This window comes from Diuraphis noxia, unplaced genomic scaffold, assembly GCF_037042655.1.
Source record: "Diuraphis noxia isolate RWA-SAM2 unplaced genomic scaffold, SU_Dnox_SAM2 contig0001, whole genome shotgun sequence".
In the NCBI taxonomy this organism is placed as follows: domain Eukaryota; kingdom Metazoa; phylum Arthropoda; class Insecta; order Hemiptera; family Aphididae; genus Diuraphis; species Diuraphis noxia.
The window spans coordinates 38798973-38814720 of NW_028301711.1; the positions used below are offsets into that span (position 1 = coordinate 38798973).

General features: G+C 29.2%; 1 long non-coding RNA gene across 1 annotated transcript in view; it reads right to left on the reverse strand.

Moving 5' to 3' along the window:
- The window catches only part of LOC149060660 (uncharacterized), a 37354-nt gene that overhangs the window by 21001 nt on the left and 605 nt on the right, over window positions 1-15748 (reverse strand). The gene's annotated exons all lie outside the window — the stretch shown is intronic.

The following is a 15748-nucleotide window of genomic DNA, read 5'->3' on the forward strand; positions in this document are numbered from 1 at the left end:
CCCACTCAAGGGTCATATTCGGAGAGGTTTAGGCGTGCTTCGGGTGCTTCCTATATACGTATCGGACCGCCGCCGGAGTAATTGTTTCGAGTCTAAAAACATTTTGTCCGCGTGTATTGAATACCCTACGTATATAATATATTCCTACGTGTTTTATACTGCAAGCGTTAATACTAACACGCCGTAATAACGATTTCGTTTCGTTTTTTTTTTTTTTTTTTGGTAAAACTAATTTAGATGTTTGGAATTTGTTCCAACGCTTTTGTGTAACCCTGCAATGTGTGTCTATTATTTTTGAAAGGTAAACTTTAAAAATTTGAAATGGTATTTTTGAATGCACCTACATTATACATAGTATTATGTGTGTATAATGTGTATATACAGTGCGATTCATCAAGCAAGCTCATCCAAATTTGTTTCCTTTAGTAATTAATTTATTTAAATTCTGATTTTCAGAATTTTCAAATATACCTATTTACACAGTTTTTTCAAATTCTTGATTTTATTTTTTGTACTGTTCTTCAATAATGTCCTGCGGAGATACAAACTTTTCTTTTACGAATGAGAACCCCCTCCTCTTTTTACAGTAAATTATTTAGTAGGTAATGTTTTTGAAAATGTTGATGTATACTTAATTTAAAATTCGAATGAGTAGTTTTTTAGTTATTGAAATTTTTATACTAAGAATAAGGATAATAGTCCTTAAAAATGGTTTTATAAAAATATAAAATAAATGTAATATTGGAACTAGTGCCTATTAACTATTTTTGTCACTTGGATCGTTTTTAAAAATGATTTATGTTGATAGATTGACTGAAATCTTAAAATCACTATAGCCTCAATGTTTTATAAAAACCCATTACCATAGACCAATAATTATCCCTGGAAAACAAAGTTACACGACCCAACAATTTTATTGGTGTTTTATTGTTATCATGGCATTTTTTGATACGCTGTGCGGCTAAAATATAGGCAGATAAAATAATAATTTTAACCTATACGTTCATACTCCAATGTTACTGCCAACACTTCACCCCCAATAGTTACGTCTGGAAGTTTGATCTCCAAATTTCTCGAGGATTTTAAAGCCACAATTAACCCTTTATTACTTTTATTAACTACAATTATCAATCATCTACTCCCATCCTCTCTACCTATATCTTCTCCTTAAAATTATGTAATACTTTTATTTCAAATTATGTAGATGTATTATATTATATACATTTTTGCTTCTATTGTAATTGTTAAAATATAATAATTCATAAATTTAATTGTAAACATTTATGTAAATGGTGAAATAAATTGTAAAACCACAAAGTTTAAAAAATAATAATGATAATAATTTATGGGTTGGCGAAAATAACATTGTAACAACATTATGTTTTCGTTGTCACTTATTGCCAGGGAGGAGGCCTTGCTTTTATGAATTACGCAGGACTTTAAAAATCTTGGCACTGTAGGATAGATACACTAATACTATAAAAAAGTTTTGTAAATAATAACATATTATAACCTTACGGTTGAGTTATGTAAACTATTCAGTAAAAGGCTTTAACTCAAAGTATAACTATTAACTCTTGACGAGGAGTACAAAGATGGAAGATAATTTATTCTTACATGAAAATTCGATTTGTATTATTTCGATTATTCAGAAAATTTCGAAGTAAACTTTATTTTGCTTTTTTCCTCTAAACGTAATTTTTGCATAATATTATTGAATAATTTTCGGTGGATACAACCATCTCGTCTAGCATAATACTATATATTGGCAGCAATACTTCATAGACCCTAGACGATTATTAAAAGCAATACAAGTAACTGTAATTTAAAAATGATTCATTTTGTCATTTATCTATTATTATAAGTCTAATATGGTATATTAAATCTAACAAGTATTTGTAGTTTTTGTAAAACTCGCTGTTGTTGATGAGTTTTTCAGTAGAAAAGATAATAACGATGTACAGTACAGCTATAGCTGATAATTATATATGTTTGAAGTCTTTCATTTTTCGTCGGTATGTTCGATGGCCTTGGCAGATTTTTTTGGTTGAGTGATTTGAACCCTCTTGTCAAGATAATTCGGCCAACACACTAGAAGAATTCGGAGGAAAATATTCACCTCTCACATGATTGATTTCAAAAATTAACGCGCATGATCGACTTTCCAACAAAATTTTGAAATACTCTTTTGGAATAGTCGTGCATGCTATACGAAGAGTATATAGTCATACCTACCAGTTGGACATATACAGTTGACCATAAACACAAAATCACATATATTAACGAATGCAAGTCCCTATCTTCTTATGAAATATATAAACGCAAGTGGTAAAATTCAAATTTTAAAAAGAGGAAGTAAGTAATAGTTATCGTTCTGTTGTACAGTAAATGTAGACTATATTTCTATTTAATATTATAAATAAATTATAAATACCTTTTTAAAAGTATTACAAATATTTTTAAAATACAACGAATTCAATTAATATAGTGTATAGGTATATACTTAATATTTTATTTATCTTCAAATACGAGTAAGTTATCAACTAACATAATTTGTTTAAAATGTTTATTCCTCATTAGTTCCTACCTAAAATATAACTAATAGAATTCATGATTCAAGGAATATTATCATTACGTAAGTAATAAAATGAAAATATGAAACAATCTATAATACAAGTCAAAGTAAAGGCAAAAAAACATTATTATCAATTATTATAGATATGTATTTGAATTAGATCTTAAAAACTCAATTGATTGTAAAAATATTTAATAATATGTACCGAGTAGAAAATTATCCGAACACTTTTACTCAATTATTTTACAACACCATACACTATAGTGCGAGGGAGTTTACTTGTTAGCTCTACAATATGTCATCTCGTTGACTAAGGATATGGCCATAAAGATTGTCCTGCAAGTCCTTTATATTATATGACCTGGCGTATACGCCACCCACGTGTAAATGTATTATGTGCCTGTATATATTTTAAATGCATGTACATTTTCAAGGTACAATGCCTGGTTTTAGAGTCTCATCAACTCACACTATCATTTGGAGGGGGTTGCGGGGACTCGTTATTCCACATGTACAAAATACAGGACGTTCGAGCTAACTAGCGATAGCGTATATACTCGGGTTGGTAATCATACTCATTCCATTCTTTTTATCATATATAATACTAATACATTAATTATAATTATCATTTTGGGCATTTTTAAATACAGATACTTAGATTTTCCATTAACTCAATGATTATTAAAAAAAATAAATAAATGTTTTTCTATTGTAAATCTGTAAAGCATAAGATTTTTTTTGATAATTTTCAATCGAAATATAAGATGGTAATATCTGAGATATTCAGCGATCAACATCATTCACTGTACATTAATCAAGCCGATTTTTTAATTTATAAAACTTCTTAAAATATATCACGTTGAAGTATACCCATTTTATAATTTTTTCGTCAGTTGCTTTTTCGATTTAAAATTAAAATATCAAAAATCGACCTTTTTTGAAACCAGATTTGAATGTACTCCAAAATTTAGTTCATAGTTGTTTTATAATAAAACCACTATACTGACCCATATTCTCAGAACTCACAAACATGTTTTAAAGGAATTTTTCTGCATATACATTTTGTGATACGTCCTTTTAATAATGGTGTTGTACATATATTTTATAATAAATGTAATACTTTGAGTTTTGACATTTAATACATATTATACTTGTACAATTTTATTATAGGTAATTAAAATTTTAAGTGCAAAATTAATATTATATATATTAATTACTATAATGTTCAAATTATTATCATTAGCCCCAATATAATTTGTTATTAAGCCTATTATCGCAGCCTATTACAGAGTATCATCCTTAAGTACTTATACTTGAAGCTTAATAACTTCGTAATCAATCATTCTATTATAAAAGGTGTGGTCCTAATTAGGAAAAATATATGTTTGCATCGCTACCGGGAACTGAATACCTAGTATAAAACAATTAAGTACCTATTTAAAAATATGTTCCTTACTAATACTTAAAGAATTAAAATACCAGAGTTTTCATAAATTCGTCATTTAAACGAAAAAATGTGGTGGAAGTGTTTGTCAAATTGTTCTGTTTACACACAAAAGACATGCACGACCGTACAATATTGTCTGCTTCAACGATTTTCAGTCCTTTGAAGATCGAATGGCACGGATTGGTGGGGATGCCATTTGTTCAAAGTATTTTGTGTTTTTATATATTTTATCATATAATACGCATTGCACACACACATACTCTATAGGTCATGGATTATTCGACAGTTCAATTGATGTTTTCGAAATGAAAAAAATATACGTAAAATATATTACGAGTACCTATATACGCGATGAATTCATACTATTATATTATTATAAGATAAAATGATATTTTAAAATTAAATTTGTTCGTCTTTATATATTTATATCCAATGCACGTCCACTTTCAAACGAAATCTAATAATACTATAATTGTACAGCTACGTTAAGGTAGAAATACGATTTTTTACTCGTCCAGAAACTCATTGAAAATATTAAACATGAAAGTCAAACACATACTTTATACGCAAAATTTAGTAAAAATAGTATATAATATAATGTTAAAGATAACACATATTATGCATAAATATATTAGCTCAATAAATCCGGGCAACATAGATGTTGGACTTAGATCGTGAAATCTGATAAACTCTCGTTTTAATATAACCATTGATTTTATGATATTATACTTAACTATAGTTATTATATTATATTATACTATACTATATTTATATGCATAATAAAATCAACGGACACTAATGAATAAATAAATAAAGGTCCTTCGGCCTTCCTAATCCTTCTACTGCTTTAAAATTCTATAATAAATACAATATTAGGTGGACCATCGTCCATCGCGGTACCATACACAGACAAAGCGTTTTTTACGATCTCGCAAGTACACGGGTACTCGTCAACCCACTTGTTTTCACTTAATTTTACCGTTTTAACAATAAATTAGGTACCTACTTAGTATCATGAATTTTATGAATACCATGAGTTTTAACTTATGCATAATTGTATAAAATCCGAATTTCAAAAAAATCTTGTATAAGTAGTTTTAAGTACATAACACACCACTAACATTATTCTACTAACATGTGTAACAATAAAAGTTTTGTTAGAGGGGCCATATTATTATCAATAATAGTCACTTTTAAGTTAAAAAAAAGGGGGAAGTCGAATTGCACTTGGGTTAAGATATAAAATAATTTAATGATCGAACAACACTCGGGTAAAATATAGGTAATGATTGCATTGCACTTGGGTTAAAAGCAGGTCATTTTCCAATCGCATTCGAGTTCAAAAAGCTTCAACTTATTTCCCCTCCCACTTAAAGGATTAAGATTAACAATGATTTCAATCATTAGCCTGATTAAAAATAATAAAATAATAAAAGATTATATACTTAGGTATATGATAAAATAAAATGTCAATATAATAAACATATAACTATTAATATAACAATTGTGCAATTATTTATTTGCAAAAAATGATTTCATAAAATAGTAATAGTAATTAAATATTATATAAAAAAAATAGTTTTCATACGAATGATTGCATTTTAAGCGAAAATGGAAGTTAGTATTTTACAAACATTTATATCAACTTTATTTTTGAACTTTTTTGTTCAACATCCTTTTGTTTAACCCGAGTGCAGTTTGACCACTACCCTCTTTTTATAATTTTACCTGTGTGCCGTATGGTCATTTAATTTGGGCAAAAAGAACAAATCGACTTCCCGAAAAAAGTTAAATACTGCTCTGCTTTACAGAAGATTATAAGTGGATTTTCGCGTAATCAATGATATTAATTTTAATCCAATGATATGCTATCATTATACACGAAAAACAATTCTGAACGGATATGGTTTGTTAGGCAGCCCATATTATAATTTTAAATTTAAATTACTACAAAATAACTAAGTTCTATTTATTTAAATATTTAATTTCGTCAAAATTTGAACTTAAAATGGCAATACAAAAAGCTGTATTTTTGTATTTTTTTTTTAGAGAGATTTTGATGACAGTGTAACTACTTATGAGATTCCTTGTTTTAAATTTCAACTCTTAGTACTGAAAAATTTATAAACTTGTAGCTAAATTAACTTTTAAGATTTTGATGAATTTTGTCAAATGTTAACTTTAAATGCTTATAAAACAAAAATCGTGTTTATGTATCCTTAATATTTTTTAACTTAGTCTTAAAACAGTTAAACTAACGTTTGATCAAACGAAAATTTTTTATTTACATTTATAAAAAAAAAAACTAATAAAGATTGAAATTATCTATTTCTTATAAACAGCTCAAAAAGAGTCAAAATTTAATGGTGTAAAGAAAATAGTGATTTATACATTCGGTAAAATTTTAAAATATCTATGATTATAAAAATTAAATCTACTTTGTCAAAAACTGGTTTTGCATATAAGACCCAGTTTTCTCAAATTTTCCGATTAGACCTGTTTTAGACTTAATTAACAACTAGATTCACTGAAATTAAAAATCCAAGCATTATTTCGTGTATGAATACAACACAGGTCCTCACAAAAAAAAAAAAACACACACACATCATTGTAAAATCAATTCAACGCTCTTCTGGAAATCTAAAATATATAACACTGTATACATCTACCAATATAAATTCAGCTGCATCTTAGAATTGAATTAAATTTTATTTTAATTACAGAACCTGTACATACTGATAGACATACCATGTAATGTTACTGTTAAAATGTAATTACTTGTTGTACCTTAATCATATATTTATATGCATTGAGCATTGTAATGTTGAATGTTCATGTGGGTAACCAATGTGTTACCTATCAACGTTTCTTAAACTATAGAAAAAAAGTAACCATTCGGAATTATTTATTAAGTTGACCGTTCTAAATAATATTGACTGAACGTGTTTTCGTTAGGCCTAACCACCTAAGGGCGTAATACGAAAAACAAAAGGATTTTCGGTTCTTCGCAGACACCCCGCCTGGACCATGTGCAGGCGCCTCTGCGCCGCGGGAGTTATGACGAATATAAGTACTTAAAGCGGCTCGTATAAAGCGCTTTCTAAGATCATTTACCAATTTAAGGAGGTGGAGTTTATAGATTACCTATGACATTTATAAATTATCCCACCGTTTTAAATTGGTAAAATTAGAAGGGACACTGTGGGAACACACCTATATACATATATTGACTCGCACACACATATAATATCACCAGGTAAACATGAAATTTTAAATATAATCGTAAATTCTATATAAATTGCTTTTCCCGACATTGACACTGACAGATAGTAACGATATTGTGATAACGAATTGTCTATTATTATTGTTTGTGGGTTCAACGTTCATAATATCAGCTGTTTTATTCGTATTTTATCTCTCAATTACACCGGTGACGATCATAACAGTGGCGTAACTTGGAGTCAATCCTGGGGGGGAAGCAGTAGTAAAACTAAAAATGCATATACATATCTAATCTTAGTTCGCATTGTGGTAATAACTAATAATCCGCCATGCCATCACTGTCATCTATCTGCAATTCCTTGTATTACGATATGAAGGCCCTCGGTTTATAATGATACTATATTAATAAATAATAATCTTAGGCACTCAAAAAGTCAAAACGATAAATCTATTATTATTAATTATTAAACAATCCATTATGCTGTTTAATTTTGCTATGATAAAATAGAAATTGAATTATAAGTTATAACTTTTAAAGGGGGGCAAAACGATACTATTGCCCCCTCAATAAAATATCTGGAGGGGCAGTCGCCCGCTCTTGCCCCCCCCCAGATTACGCATATGGATCATAATATAAAGTATATAAAGTTTGATTACACATTATACAGTAATTATTTATCACACGCGTGTATAGTTTATAACTTTACAACTTATAAGTATCATTTTATATTGGGTACATCGTACATCTATATACATAATATTATACAGTTATGATCATAAATGAAAAGTAGTATTGTTATTCGTTTTTCGACTTATAACAATTCCAATCGTATGTTATAATATAATATTATTATGATGTGGCGTAGCTTCTGTTCTCTGTCAGTGATCATTCAACAAACTTTCGTGGGAAAAGTGTTGTGACTTAGTAACCAGTACTTACATGGGGTATGCGAGTGCTCTTTTTATTTCTTTTTACTTTATCAATTTGAAACCTCTGACAATCGATAATGCAGTACAGGCAATATTATGTCAACTTGTGAGAAGTAATACACTCACAAATGCACAATATTTATATAGAAACCAAAACTATTAATCACGCGTTGTTTGAACGTGTTTCTGTCGTCGTGTCAGCTTATATTCATCAGTACGTATTGAACTTGCTTATAGGCATTATGAAAATAGGTATATCCCATATTGTATTATAAGTAAATTATATTGGTATGGTAATAGTAGAAGACAACAGACATTTCATGATGATGTTTAGTGGCGCGTAAAGTTATAGCAGAAAACCAACGAAAAATCGGTAAATCACTCTTCTATGACGCCAAATGCCATGCACATGTTATTAGTCACTATTATAATAGTAGTTAGTACTGTAAGTATGTAGCCGCACAAGTTCAGGTACATATTAGATATAGATATTATATCATCGTAGATATCAATCACAAATACAGAACAGAAAATTAAGTGTGAATACGAGCAACAATATAATTCTTACATAAGCAACCATTGAAAACAAAGTATAATCATCTGTGTTTTGTAAAATTAAAAATGTTGTACAGTTAATTATCTATATATAAGACTAATTTTTTTGAGCAGTTCTCGTTCGAGTAATTGGATTAAAAAATATAATTTATGTCTTCAATATATTATATAGGTAACGATGATTTTAATAAAAAATAGTTATAACAACAGAATCAGTTTTTATTTTTTTCACTTTTCCGAGTTCGTTGACAATTTAATCAACGAATTTAACAATATATACTTTTATGCATATAGACTACAAAAATCTGTCAATTTATTTTATCCCATCAATGGCCTCAACCTGTTTTCAATCAATAAAAAATGGATAACAATATTGCCACATTTTAAATTGCAATAAATAAAGTTTGTAAAAATAAATAATGATACCATTATCCACCATCACCATGTACAATACATATATTTAGTAATTATAATTTCACAAGTCAACAATATTAGAAAATAAATAAAAAATAAAATTCAGTAAATAATGCTTATTATATCCCCTACTATAAAACCAAATTTTTGATTATAAAATATTTAAATTGATTTCAATACTACAAAAAATCAGTACCTAATCGTAACGACTATTTATAGGTATTTCATAAGTAAATGTATCAAAAATGTATATTATGAGAAAAATCATTTAAGTTAAGCATCAAAGCATTAACAACGTAAAGTAGATACGGACGTTAAGCAGAACCGACGCATTTATAATACAAAAAAAAAAAAATGTAGGTAAATATCGATAAAAAAAAAATAGATAATAATATAATATTTACATCAGTTTCGCAACCATTCTATGGCACAACTGAGTATATACTATTATAGATAACTAAATTAAATAATTACTGCAGTGGGTATAAACTACAAACCCGGTCTAGACAATTATAGTACAAACTGCTTAGCAGATTACTTACAAATTAAAACAATAAGATAATCTTATCTATACAGAAAGTAACTAATAACTAGCAAATAAACTTCATTACTCACTACAGTGAAAACGCATAGTGAAATGTTTTTTTAAAGTACAACTGAGTAAAAAAATGTACTCACGAATTAACTCCATTTAGCATCCTTTCGTTATTATCATATCATCGCTTTACAGGAATACATAATATTATTTAATTTCGATAAAAATTGTTCGTTGACTGATGTCAGTCACATGAGACGTCTCGCCCCTGCTGAGACCCTGCCCGAAGACGGCACGACGAAACAAATAATTAAATCCCGTCATCGCGGATCCAGAAGTCATCGCGTCATCCATGTCAGCTTACATATAATTTTTATCTACACGCCTCGACCTCCGTTTCGTTAACCATTAAAAAATAAACGAGGGATCTGTTTTTTTCCACTTTCGTATCATTGTGTTTTTCCGCTAGACCGAAACGCGGCGGTGGTGGCGATGGATAAAAGACACGACCGCGTAAAATTATATACTTAATAATATTATATATAACGCGCTGCAGAAAAAGATTATTACATCATATTATTCTATTGTTCGTACATTTGGGCCAATTGTTGGGGGTAGTGTGTTAGGGGTTGGATTATGTAGGCACCTACCCCATACTCGCAGATATTATACAGATAGGTAATAATACCTATATATAGACCGTAAATTAAAATAGATCTCAATAAAATAATAAAAACGCACTTTTGTGTATTATTTCGCTCTCTCGGAGTATAGTCGGAGTACGTCGCTTATAATATATTATTACATATTACGTGTTGCATCACGCAAGAGAAAATTATTATAGTAAATAGTAAAACTATACCTAAGTTTTGGATATCATCGAGATAAATTTTCGGGACTTCGGTGGTAGTGGCGATAATAGGGGTTAAGGCTATAGGTCTTTTTTACAAGTATACATAATATAATGGTGATAATAATAATACAAACACTGCTAATCAATAAAAACGTTTTCAGAAGAAAATGGAAAAACAAAAACACATACTCTTTGGTGTATTATTTCGACCTCTCTAAGTAGGTACGTACAGTAGTCACTCGATAATTCGAAAAACTCCATAAGTCGAACTAAACGCCTATTCCCCTGAGAAAACCTCTATGATTAGAAGAAAATACATGTATTCCTGACCCCTCGATAATTCGAAATATCTGTTGGTGGGACACTTCGAATATTTTTTTCCAGAACCTCTACAATATTTGAATTTCCTTAAAAATAATGAACTAATGTACTTCAATGTTCATATATTAAGTAGAAAGATGATGTACAATCTATTGGACGTATTCGTAATGAAACCAATAACGACAGCGATTAAAATATATTATCGTACTATTCGTACTTTACCCGCCTACCTAATCTAGACTTTAATCGTACCATTTTTACCAAAATAAACCTGCGGGTAAACAGTTGTTGAAATCGAATAAAACTTAGTCAGTCGGAATATTGGTTTCGTATAAAGTATAAGTGTTTGTCGATCGCCGTCAAAAAAAAAAATTGATCGCGGCAGTTGAAAAATAACATACATTTTTTCACCGCTCTATAATTCGAATTAATTTATTTTCCCCTGATTATTCGAACACTCGTTAAATCGATAACCTCTATAAATCGAATTTTTAGCTCGGCCCCTTGAATTTAGAATTATCGAATGACTGTTGTATAGGTTAAAGGTTAGGTTTATAGGTTCCATGCGCACTACTACGCTAACCGCGTATTTCAGGATCTGCGACACGTTGCCTAATACGATTATTCGACTTGATAATATCGCACAATAACAAACCGGCTACCGTATGTGTACCTTACACCTATATATCATATTATTTTATTGTGTATATATTATAAACTTGCGTCACTATACAACGTGGCGTAGTCGGCATTTCTCGTTCGCATTCATATCACAAATTTCCTTTTGTCACACGCTCGTGCGACCGCGCATTCGTTTCGGGAGGTTTATTTCGTCGTTCCGTTTTGTTTTGATATTTTTTTTTTTTTTTTTTTTTTTTGCTTGTCGTAACTAACAATAAACGAACACATACGACGCATTATACAATAACAATAACGTATTAAAAATATTACGCGTAATATATACGAATACCTATTTATATTGTATAGGTACGTTTTCTCGGAATGCAAAACTATATATATATATATATATATATACACCTATATGGGTATATATGATACGAGCGACCGCGCAGTGGGTTAAAAAACGCAATTAAAAACGCTGCTAATATTACCGAGGTACACACTATACATTACCCCGCGTATCATATACCCGCGTGTGTGTGAAATATACCTACCGAACACTGCGGCGGCGGCGCATAACCCAGCGGCGACCCGCTGGTTTTCGGGCGGCCCATTACCCAGCGATATATCTATACAAATATATATATATATATATATATATAATATATAATATGCCTATAGTAGAGTATAATATAATATAAAAGACACATTCCGCCGACACGTTAAATTAGCTTTTGGATCGGACGGGAGGAACCTATATGTGTGTATAAATATTTTATACACATAGGTATATATAATATATATAAGTGCGTGTGTGCGTGTGCAGGCATGTATTATACTGTGTAGTACAGCTGTTGTCGGTGTGCCTATTTTATATATTCTGTTTGACAGTTAATGAAGAACAAAAAAAAAAACATATATATATATAGGTACCTAATATATATAAAAGTCAAGAAGAACGTATAGGACGATTGACGCAGCCGCGTGACCGATAATATCATACAATATATGTATATATGTAACCGTATATGAGTAATAACGAGTATCTACCTATTCATTTGATATCGCTTATTTTATTATACATTTCTGGCATTATATTTTTATGTAAATACCTATACAATTGTAATATAATTTTTATGAACGGAGGTAAAATATAATAAATAATGTTTAGATCGAATGTTAATAATTTTGGGTAATGTACGCTGCAAATCTCGCTTACTATATAGTATAATGGGACGTTCAACGAAATAATGAATTGAATTTGAATATTTATCATACATTTTTATTGGTCAGAGATATTATAAAAACATGAAGTTAGGATACCGTGATAAAACGTTAGCACATACTCTTTTACGTGATTATAGGAAGTTGATACATTAAATTTGTATTTAAAAGGAAGTGACAGAATTCAGAAATGAGCCAAGTATAATAATTAGTAGGTACCTAACAAAAAAATAAAATAACTATGATTTAAATTTTTGGAGGGGGCTAAGCATCTCTCTGAGCCTCACCCTTACCCCAAACAGTACCGTCATATATAGGTACATTATATTATATCAAGAAACTTCAAAAAGTACGTTACGTTATTTATGTATAAGATGGCATTTTTACGATGATTACATTTTCTTACAATTTATAAGACGTATATAAAATATTGGAATTTAAAAATGATTACATTCTGTTTTTAAATTGAAATATCGTAAAAATCCAATGCGCGTATTCAAACAATAATGTTTTTTTTTATATTATTTTAATTTTTTTTTGTTAGCAACTTAACCGAGAATCGTATTTCAAAATTTCCAATATACCTATACCCTATCTTTCTCTTTAATTTACAAAAAAAGTGAAAAGTTGCGGGAACAATTGCAAATGTAAAACATTGAAAGTTATTCTAGTTATAATTTAAAGGCACATTATTTATTTATATATATTTACGGGCAAAGCCCTTTACAAAAATTGAACACAAAACAATAAAAATTAAGATACCGTACAAAAGTTTAAACATGATAATCATTCAATAATACTAATAATGATAATAATATAAAAATATAGTAATAGTAAAGTAGAACATTTTCAATATTAAAATATATTATGGTAAATGGTACTCTCATTGACCAGCCGCATCATGCGATCAATAGGATTATTTCTGCCATAATTGGTAGTGTGCGTAGGAATTAAGAATGGGACATCATATTTTCAACTTAAAAAAAAGTTATTGAAGTCGGACCAATCTATAAGACGCAAGAGTTTTTCCTGTTAAAGTATGTTTTAGCAAAAAATCATGCTTTTCATTTTTCTTTTTGCGTTGTTGTTATATTGACATGGCACATTTAAAACGCGTGTTTGTATTGATAGTCCTAAAACACATATCCAACTGGTACTCAAATTAATGATCATATAACACATAAGTCCCGTATAGCGGTGATTACATATTCCCTTAGTTTTTCCCCTAATAAATAGACGCGGCCAAGCACTTATGCATAACCTTTATTAATAATCAAGATTTAATAAAAAATTATTTTCCCAGATCAAACTGTTGTCATTAATTTTGATCAGGGATTATATTTTATGATTCTTTAAGCTTACCCACAAAATAATCTGAATTATTTGTAAAAGTGTTCACTGTTCACTATATGCAGCATGTCCCTAAAGTCTTGTATAATCAATAGTCCTATATTATGTGTGTGACTCATAGACTGTAAGAACGTGACTCATCATTTTACGTAAATACTGTTTTTGACAGTAATCTATCAAATTAAATATTTATCAATTTAATAATGGCACATATTATGTTGCTTATAGATTACTGTTGAAAACCCGTTTTTATAGCACAATATTGTTAAAGATATAATTATATCTTTAACCACTAATTTACATACATTATTAAGACGAAGGAAGTTTGCGCATCGCTATTGTTTTGAATGACCTTTTTCATAAACCATTTGCATTTGGGTATTGTTTTCAAAAGGAGAAACATCATTATGTGGATACCTAGACACTCAGGGAATGAAATATTCGACGAACAATCTTCATTATCCATTTACAATAATGACACCTTTTTAAATAAGCCAAATGTCATATCACTAGAAAAGATTCATAAACGATAAATTATATAAAGATAAGTGTACAAATAATAAATGGCAAAGAATTTAGAACATACAAAACACTAAGATCAAACGAGATTAAAAAAGATATTTACCATTGGATAAAACCAAAGCTCAACTGCAAAGCAGATACTGTTTTTATTTTTATTTATTATTATTATTATTAGCTTTTAGACAGAATATTGTTCTTAACAGATCGTCCACAGTTTTCTGGTGACCAGAAAAGATCCCCCCCCCATTTGTCAAACTTGCGGAACCGCATTAACTGACAAGCACTACTTAATAGCTCACATTTTAATATAATACAACCAAGAACAGGTATTTTACTATCCATTTTATTTTTTATTTTTTTTTTATCAATAAAAAAAAATGTGATTAAATAAGTTTATCGATATTTGTTAATTGGACATTATTAGTACATTCACAAAAATACTTCAAAATTATAAACTTTTATATTAAAACTATTAAAATAATATTGTTTAATTTTCTAATTATCCTGGATTGGTTTAATCTGTTATATGGGTAATCAGAAAAAAAATAATACGACATATTTTGAATTTTAAATTTCGGTGACGTGTCACTAATCAGTTCTTATTCAAAATTTGCATTCTAATTTTAATCACATATTATGCTATACAATACAGATATTGTGTATTTCTAAATGAAAAAAAAATTAATTTAATGTACTAAAATATAAATATTTTTAAATTTTAAATCTGGGACACCGATACTCGTATTATATTTTCGGTGTATCATTCGCATTTATAACACAGTACTTAACTTATACTCATTAGTCATTACTGTTAAGACATCGCAACATAGGCGTGCTCAGACTTTGTCCGCAGGGGGTCCACACATTCAAAAGGTCTAAACCAATTACCAAGAAGATTTTTGTACTAATGAAGTAATGACTATACTATAGTATAGTTAAATATTAAATTGTAAATTATAATAATTATCTATTTACTTAATTCAATATAAAAATATAAAAATAATCTAGTATAGTAAAGATATCAGATATCTATGCATTTATTAAGGAAAAAGCCAGAGGCCCAATTACCTCCCGTGCGCACGCTTATTATGCGGACATAACGCGATGCGCAAAAGACCAACCAGATTTTTTTGTAAAAGGCTTAATAATGACGTGCCAACACTGCCAACAACAAACTTT